The sequence below is a fragment of the Cebus imitator genome, unplaced genomic scaffold, assembly GCF_001604975.1.
Source record: "Cebus imitator isolate Cc_AM_T3 unplaced genomic scaffold, Cebus_imitator-1.0 Scaffold448, whole genome shotgun sequence".
Classification (NCBI taxonomy): Eukaryota; Metazoa; Chordata; class Mammalia; order Primates; family Cebidae; genus Cebus; species Cebus imitator.
The window spans coordinates 626,992-636,108 of record NW_016107763.1 but is presented as its reverse complement, the minus strand read 5'-3'; the positions used below and the strand labels follow the sequence as shown (position 1 = coordinate 636,108).

General features: G+C 46.7%; 1 long non-coding RNA gene across 1 annotated transcript in view; it reads right to left on the bottom strand.

The window, feature by feature from the left end:
- Window positions 1-2,847, bottom strand: part of LOC108291190 — a 4,753-nt gene extending 1,906 nt beyond the window's left edge. Inside the window, exon 1 of the long non-coding RNA XR_001819803.2 lies at window positions 2,585-2,847. This is a non-coding gene — a long non-coding RNA (uncharacterized LOC108291190). The remainder of the gene's footprint in view (window positions 1-2,584) is intronic.
- Between the last annotated feature and the right edge of the window lie 6,270 nt (window positions 2,848-9,117).

Genomic DNA, 9,117 nt, shown 5'->3' with positions numbered 1-9,117 from the left:
GATGTGATGTGAAGACACAGAGGGAGGCCAGTATGTGAAAATGAAGGCTGAGGTTGGAGTTATGCTACCATAAGCAAAGTAATACCTAGGGCTAACAGAATTTAGAAGAAGCTAGGAAGGATCCACCCCTAAGGACTTCAGCAAGGGCATGCCCTAATCTTACCTTGATTTTGGACATCTAGTCCTCAGAACTGTGAGAGAATAAGTTCCTATCATATCAGTCCAGCCAGTTTGTGGTGCTTTGTTATGGCAGCCCTAGAAAGCTGATAAACATGACGTGCATAGTTTGTCAAAGTCTGTTCACTCTGACTTTGACTTCTACGTATCCAAGATAGCAGTCCCGTGTCTGCTCCCTGGGGCAACAGCCCACCTGCCCTGTCCTTCTCTCCTGGGTCACCAGGTCCTACCATGTGTGTGTTTGAGGTTTTGGGAAGCAGGCACATTTAACAGATTGAATTTCATATTTCCCACAACTTCTCACACTCACAGAGGAAAGTCGAACTCATACTCACTGTGAAATCGGGGCTGTTCTTGGGCCCTAGTGAAGTGCTATCCAGACCTGGCTCTGTGACTCTGCCTGAGGAAAACGGCAGGAGTGTGAGGCCAGTGCCCTGGATGTAAAGTGCTATCCTTAGGAGAGGCCAAGCAGGGACAGCTGACTGGTGATGATGGCGGCAGTGACTGTCTCTGGACCCCTCTTGCCTTCTCTTCTCATTCAGGACCCTTGCACAGGCTGCTCCTTCTGCTGGAAACTCTCTAACCCAGCTTCTTCTCCTACTTTGTGCCTTGCCTAAGTGTCACATTCTTCCTTAAGGGAGCGATGTTGTCTCCCCTCCCCTTACGCATCCTCCCCAGCCCATTCTTTGCTTGTCTCATATCATTCATTATTATTCCTCACTGTTTTACTTGCCTGCCCATTTGTGGTGAACTAACGGTGATGCCAGCTTTAACCCCATTGGCCCCTGCAGTGTAGTTACTCAGCAGCCAGAGGAATCTGTTGAAGTGGAAGTCAGCTCACATGACTCTGCTGCTCAGAACCCTCTAAGGCTCTCCAGACCACTAAGTAAAAACCCAGGACCTTACCATGCCTACTGGGGTCCTTGTGTCCAGCCCCAGCTATGTCCCTGATGTATCACCTTGTTCATCACACCAATTCCTCGGTGCCACTGAGCAGGCCAGGTGCTCTCCTGAAATGGGACCTCTGCCAGGGACATTGTCTCCCCAAATACTTGCACGGCTGCCTCTTTTACCTCCTTCAAGTATTAGTTCAAATGTCACCCTCTCAGTGAGCCCACCTTGGCTACCCTATTTATTTTTAATTAAAGTTTTCATTGTGAAATAACTGTAGATTCACATGCAGTTGTAAGAATGCAGAAGGATGCCTGGTACCCTTTATCCAGTTTCCCCCAGTGGCAAATCTTGTAAACCTGTGTACAATGACACAACCAGGATGTTGCCATTGATACGGTTAAGATACCAGGTATTTCCATCACCATAAGGATCCCCATGTCTCCAATTTGTAGCCAAACACTTTGCTCTTGCGCCACTCCCTACATAAACCTGGTAACCCATAACCTCCATGTCTATGATTTTGTTATTTTAAGAATGTTATATAAATGGAGCCATGTAGTATGCAAATTTTGGGAACTGACTTTTTTCACTCACAATAAATCTTGGAGATTCATCAGATTGTTGTGTGTATCCACAGTCAGTTTCTTTTCATTGCTGAGTAGTATTTCATGTTATGATGTAACACAGTTTGTTTGACCATTCTCCAACTGGAAGACTGCTAGATTGTTTCTGGTTTGGAGCTATTACAGATAAAGCTGCTATGAAAATTCATGTGCATATTTTAGTCTGAATACAAGTTTCCATTTATCTGGGATAAATGCCTAAGACTATAATTGCTAGATCACTTATTAGTTGCATATTTACTTAAATAATTTTTTTTAGAGAGAGGATCTCACTGTCACCCAAGCTGGAGTGCAGTGGTGCCATCAAAGCTCGCTACAGTCCTAAACTCCTGAACTCATGATCCTTCCAACTGAGCCTCCTAAGTAACTGGGACTACAGGCACACACCACTGTACCTGGCTAATTCTAAAATTTTTTTACAGAGACTGAGTCTTGCTTTACTGCCCAGATTTCTCGAACTCCTAGCTTCAAACAATCCTCCTGCTTCAGACTCCCAAAGCACTGGGATTACAGGTGTGAGCCACTGCACCCAGCCCTACGTATTTATTTTTTAAGGAAGCTGTGGCTATTTTATTTTGAACTGTACTCTCCCCAGCCCCTAGCCCCTTCCCTAAGCATCTGATACCTTTCACCCTGCTTACTTTTAGAAGCACTCTTGCAGACACCAGGTATGAAGTCAGACCTCTGACCAGTGTTCCTCTGTCAGGGGAAGGCTTGCTGGGATCACCAGTGCACAAAAAGGCCGACATGCCCACAAACTGCGTAATGCGGTGATGATGACAAGACAGAACCTGTGCAAGAATTCCCCAAATGAAGCACTTTGGTAGATTTACAAGAAAATCATATTGAGTTCAAAAGCCAAGTTAGTGCTATCCCTAATGAAAACTTACCACCGCAGGAAAGTTCTAACTCTAGAAACACTCCTGATTTGTGAGCTGACCAAGTGGAGCTATGATCCAAGCAGACCCGCACCTCACCAGCAGTGTTTCCAGGCGCCCACCAGTCCCAGGGGAGCAAGTCTTTTTGCAAATGAGCAGAAACATTCTAGTTAGAAACATTCAGAGAGCCCCAGACTCAGGAGAATCAAGACAGAACTGTATTTCATGCCAAAAAGTGAAAACCAAATAAACAAAGCTCCCTGTCACAGCAACCGGTCAGCTCAGCTGTGTAAGTGAATGGCAAAAACATTCCTGGACTCTGTGGAAGCCTCTGGAAGAAATCCAGAACCTTATGTACTTACCCTGACCGGGGGTGGTTGTTATTACCATAAATTTACTTCTTAACATATCAGTTCCCTTCATTTCAAACATTTGCTTGACATTTGTAGTGATTAGGTGAATGCTGGAAGAAATGATTAAATGATTTTGTAGAATAATGTTTTGGCTTGACTCAAAATAGAAATATTTATAGTGTTCCCACTAATGCCAGATGATGTCAGCCTGATTATTGTACTGCTTTTTTTAAAAAGCACACTAGGCTGAAAAAAATTCACAAACAATCTAAAGTGAGCCAAGGCTCTAAAGAGGCTTTGTCTCTATAAACCCTCTTCCTGTCTGCTGTTTGGCCCCAGCAGTAAAGCCCATGTGCTTCGATCAGTGTGGTGGATGCCTGGAGCACAGTGGCTCTGGGTGTTGGGAACTCACATGTCTCATCATCTGAAAAGGAAGCCAAAGACTGGAGAGGTGGCTTGAGTATCACTGAGTGCAGAGGTCTGTGCCCCTTCTAGCCTTGTGCTGTGGGATTTGAAGGACATTGTGCTTTCACTCCTGCAGCTCCTGTTACCCACTTTGCTTCCCTTTTTCTTTCCCCCATGTTATCCCTCCTTTTCTTTTCCCTTCTCCTCCCACTCTGGGCTAAATCTGTTAAACTAACTAAACCAGTGAGACCTTGGCCTAGAAGCATCAGCCTCTATAGTGGAGACAGAGGTACAGGCTCAGCACAGTAAACCACCCGGCTCAGCAGAGAGCCGCGACTCATTCCTGGGCAACTGGAGAAAGGAGAGGGTGTCTGGGCCCAGGGAGTGGCCTATGCCAGGGTGCAGACCTCAGTGTTACTCTCCAACCCGAGCCCAAGCATGCCCCTGCCCAGATCCACGCCATACCAAGTGCAACCCGGACCCTGTCCTGGTAGCCCTGGGCTTCCTTCCAGAGCATCACGGGAGCTACTACAGAAAACAATCACTGTGGTCTCTTTACAGAGTCTTAGGGCGGAAGGTGAGGGTCTCAGGAAGCTTCATTGCAGGCTTCAATACAATCTCTGGGGAAGATTATCAATTTGTGGAAGAAAAGCAGAAGTCATTTCCTGGAAGTCTTCAAAGACTAAACTATAAATGCTTAGTGAGCAGTGCAGGACATGGATGGGAGGAAAGGCAGGTGCTTGCCCAGGCCTACAGGGACAAGAGCCACAGGGAAGACTGTTGTCTTCAGAGTCCATCAGAACCCCAGAGCCATACCGGGCCAGACCATACTGGGCCAGACCATTCATGGGCCAGACCATACTGGGCCATCCTGGTCCAGGCTTATGGTGGCTCCCCTGTTAGTTGGCTTGAGCTGCCTTACCAAAGTATCATAGACTGGGTAGCTGAATCAATAGAAAGGTATTTTTCCACATCTCTGAAGGCTGGAAAGTCCAAGAGGAAGGTTCTGGCTGATTTGGTTTCTAGTGACGGCTCTTTCTGGCTTACAGACAGCTGCCTTCTCCTATGTCCCTGCATGGGATTTCCTCAGTGCCTGCACACATAAGCAAAGAGAGAGAACAGCAGAGAGAAACAGACAGAGAACAAGCTCTCTTCTTGTAATGACACTAATTCTATCAGCACCCCACCCTATAACTTCACTGAACTTTAATTACCTCCTTATAGGCCCCATCTCCAAATATGGTCACATTTGGGGTTTGGGCTTCAACATATGAATTTTGGGGGAACACAATTCAGTCCACGGAAGCTCCCCAGGAAATAGTGTTCGACTTTCCTAAGTAGGGAAGGCCAGGGATTCCCCGGGCATCAGCTTGGTTAAGGTCTGTTCATGCACCCTGTCGAGTGTCAGTCACTGCTCTGGGTGGGGACTGGGCCATAAAGAAGTCAGGGCACCTCGAGTACCCCTGCTCTGGCAAAGACTCACCTAAGAATGTGGCATGTTATGCTACACAAGTTCCTTCCAAATCGAGCTACAACCCCCACCAAGGCTGATGTGCAGACACAGGAGCTGTGTGCTGGCCCTTAGTCTTGTGAGCTGGGCAGAAGGAGAGGGGGACCATCGGTGTATCATGGGTGGCCTGCATGTGAAAATGCCAGGCATCCTCTATCTCCCTCCCTCCCTGGTGCAATGGGGATGATACAGCAAATGCTGAGCAGGGCTGCTGTGGCACTTGAATGAGATGTTGCATGTGGCGTCTGAGAAGAAGTGGAGGGAGAAGGGAAGGGAGGCAGAGGCTTAAGGAGATTTGTCTCCTCACTTTTTCATGGCACCATGGGAAGCCCGCCCCTGGGTTGGCAACCCCAGCTGCCATTCCTGTCTCTGGCACTATGCCTCCCTGGTGTCTCTCTCTAAACCCAGACTCTGAAAGAGCCACCATGTGTCTAGCAACCAAAATTAGAGGCCTGCTGCTCTTGCTGCTGCTGAATGGAGAGCAAGCCAGCATATGGGCTGGAAGTGTGGGGCAGCTCGGCAAACTTAGAAGCTGCTGCAGACCAGAGGGAGAGCCACCTGCTTCAGGAAAGAGGACATGGGGTGTGTGTGTGTGTGTGTGTATGTGTGTGTGTGTGTGTGTGTGTGTGTTGGGGATGAGAGCTGTAGCCATGAGTTCTTTCAGCAATTGGCCATGATCTTGGGAGGCTGCAAACATATCCTAAATTGACAGCAAGATTCAGCGTCCTGGATCTCACTGTGTCCAAAGGACAAGGCCCCTAAGTGTGGATGGGACAGGAGTTGCAGTGCCTGCCCTTTTACGCTGGGGGAGCACCATTGGGGGTGACAAATATTGTGGCAGATGTCTGAGCAACATGTCCCCAGAGGCTCTTTGTAGGGGTGTGTATGTGGCAGGTGAGGGGGTGATGGTTGGAGGAGTGGATACTACACTGAGTTCCTTGCTCTCCTGTCCCTCTGGGAGGGATAACCCAAGAAGAAGCTTAAACAGAAACGTGTGATGCCTGACTTCTGGCAGGAAGGAGCAAAGAAGACTCGAGCCTTTGGTCAAGTTGCGATAATCTTAAAAATATAAAAACGATTTAGGCCAAGTGTGGTGGCCCATGCCTGTAATCCCAGCACTCTAGGAGGCCAAGACAGGCAGATCACTTGAGGTCAGGAGTTTGAAACCATCCTGGCCAACATAGTGAAATCCAGTGTTTACTAAAAGTATAAAAATTAACTTGGCATAGTGACGCATGCCTGTAGTCAGTCCTAGCTTCTTGGGAGGCTGAGGCACGAGAATTGCTTGAACCCTGGGCCCAGGGGTGGAGGGTGTGGAGGTTGCAGTGAACTGAGATCATGCCACTGCACTTCAGCCTACGCAACAGAATGAGACTCTGTCTCAAAAAAAAAAAAAAAAAAAAAAATGGGAAAAGAATGATTTAGTTGGAGGCCTCAAATAGGTATCAGGATTCTCCCACGTAGCATTGGCAGCCCTAACTTAAGTTACATGAAGTATACTAGCTCCTTAGTTTCCTGAACTGGATGTGGAATAAGCTGTTCTCAATAGCATAATATTTGAAAATGTCCCTTTTGTCCATTTGACAGGTTCCTAGGGAGCCCCAAGCTGTGCCAGGCAGGTGTAGCACTAGAGACTATCAGTGAGCAAACCAGAGGGTCCCCATCCTGTGAATTTGCACTTTATTGGGAAGAGACAGGCAATGAGCTGCCAGCAGAGTAAGAAAATTGCACTGTATGCCGGAAGAAGGTAGGGATGCCCTGGAAAAAGAAAAGACAGGAAAAGAAAAAGAAGAGAAGAATGGGCAGCGGAGCCAGGTGCAGTGGCTCATGCCTATAATCCCAGCACTTTGGGAAACTGAGGCTGGGGGGATCACTTGAGGTCAGGAGTTTGAGACCAGCCTGGCCAACATGCTGAAACCCTGTCTCTACTAATAACACAAAAATTAGCTGGGTGTGGTATGGTGGTGCACGCCTGTAATCTCAGATACTAGGGAGGCTGAGGCAAGAGAATCGCTTGAACCCGGGAGGCGGAGGTTGCACTGAGCCAAGATCACACCACTGCACTCCAGCCTGGGCAACAGAATGAAACTGTGTTCCCCCCAACCCGAAAAAACAGAATGGGCAGTGGGAAGGTGGATGGGGAGGTACAGCTGCAGTCAAGGAGGCCTCGTGTGGGAGGTGACACATGAGAAAAAAAGGAGGAGCTAGAGTGAGCCAAGGGCATGTGGGGTAAGAGGTTTCCAACCAGGACGAAGAGGCTGTGCAAAGGCCCAACGCATATAAATGGGGGTCCATGGATAGTCTTCATTGGGCCAAGAAGGAAGAGTATGGATGCCACGTGGGCCTGGATCAGACTTCTCCTCCATGTGATCGTCAAGCAGTCCCCTCATCTCCTGGTTCTCCAAATCCCAGGCCACCTGGAGACAGAATAGGCTTTGTGACAATAGGTCCAACCCACAGTCATGCTAAGGCCTCCTCTTCTCCCTAGGGCACTTCTCCCTTGTCTCTGCTTAATCTGTCACTTCCCTTGAGGGCCCCGATTCAACTCTTCCTCACTCAGCTAGCTGTCTTCATCCCCAACCCTAGGAAATCCCCAGTGCCGTGCAGCCCCTGGAATTATTCATTTCAGAACCTAGAAAACAACTCCCACCCCTGGAGTTTTCCTGGACCCTCTGTCCCTCACAGAGCATTCGATTAGATGGTTTATTAGATCTTTTTGAAGATTAGTATCCTATGATTCTGAGAGAAATCTCTAAAAATGTAATGCGTTCCTCGCTGCCCCAGGATCCAGTGCAGTGGATGTTTTATCCTTCTGCAAACTGCCAAGTCCTAATTACCATCCTCTAGGATCATAACATGATCTTTGAGAACTTACTGCTCTGTTCTACAGATAAGCAAAGGAAATACAGAGTTATGCGTACACTGGCCCCAGGACAAACCCTGAAGCATGCCTGTTTGTAGAAGCCTATGATTTCAGCTTTGTTTTTTTTTTTTTTTTTTTTTCATTTGACTTGTTCTGAAATAAAGGAAAATGAAGACTGTAGCTCTCGGACCCTCTGAATAGCAACATTTGATAAAACTTATTATTGATTAAGAGAGGCTGCCTTCTCTCAACAAGTTTTCTTTCCTATAGTAACTGTTTGCTGTTATCGGAGCCCTCTGAAGTTATTTAAATCAATACCATCTATTGTTACCTGGGCTTCATGTGTCCACAGATTCTCCCTCTAGTTAGACTACCCACTCCCTGAGAGAAGAGGCAGAACATCGTAAATCCCTATATGTATCCCCCATGGAACTGAAGAGCCACAACACACAAAGTCCTCAACCAACTTGCTGAGTTAATTTGTGAAAGGAAAATAAACCTTAGGACGCCTAACTCACTAAGCCAAAGGGAAAAGTCAAGCTGGGAACTATGTCATAAAAACCTACCTCCCTCATAATTTACCCACTAGGAAATTTCTTATGGGCCCCAAGATCTTTACCCTATAACAGTTTCGTTGAATTTCACCCTGACAATGTGAATTAATAGCTTATCTTCACAGGTATGGGACAAAGGACAGAACTCAAAGTCATCTCTTTGCTTACCTTAGACAAATGCATACCTGATTGCTTCTTCTGCCGTATGTCTATTTCATCTTATGTAAAAATGCAGATTCACTGAGCTAGATGAACGCATAAGTGACTATTCCTCTACCTTTCTCAAATGTGAACAGCTGATCAAAGACTCAAAATAATGCAATTGATTGCCTCTTAGCTACCTACAGCTTAAAAAATTTCTTCCTCTTTCCCCAATATCTGCCCTTTCTCCTTTAAATATTGAAGCCCTCAAAATCATCCTGAGGTCAGGAGTTCAAGGCAAGCCTGTCCAACATGGGGAAACTCTGTCTCTACTGAAAATACAAAAATTAGACAGATATGGTGGTGCGTGCCTATAATCCCAGCTACTTGGGAGGCTGAGGCAGGAGAATCGCTTGAACCCAGGAGGTAGAGGCTAACATATTCACAGGTACATGTGGATTTCTCTGGGGGGCTGTTATTAGCTAATCACACAGAAGTGATGGTGCCCAATCACACACAAGGCTTAAATATTCTGCCCAGAAATAGGATACTTCATGACCTTCACATTTCATGGGTCAATCAAGTCACATGGCCATACAAACCTTTTTTTTTTTTTTTATTTTTTTTAATTGCATTTTAGGTTTTGGGGTACATGTGAAGAACATGCAAGATTGTTGCATAGGTACACACATGGCAGTGTGATTTGCTGCCTTCCTCCC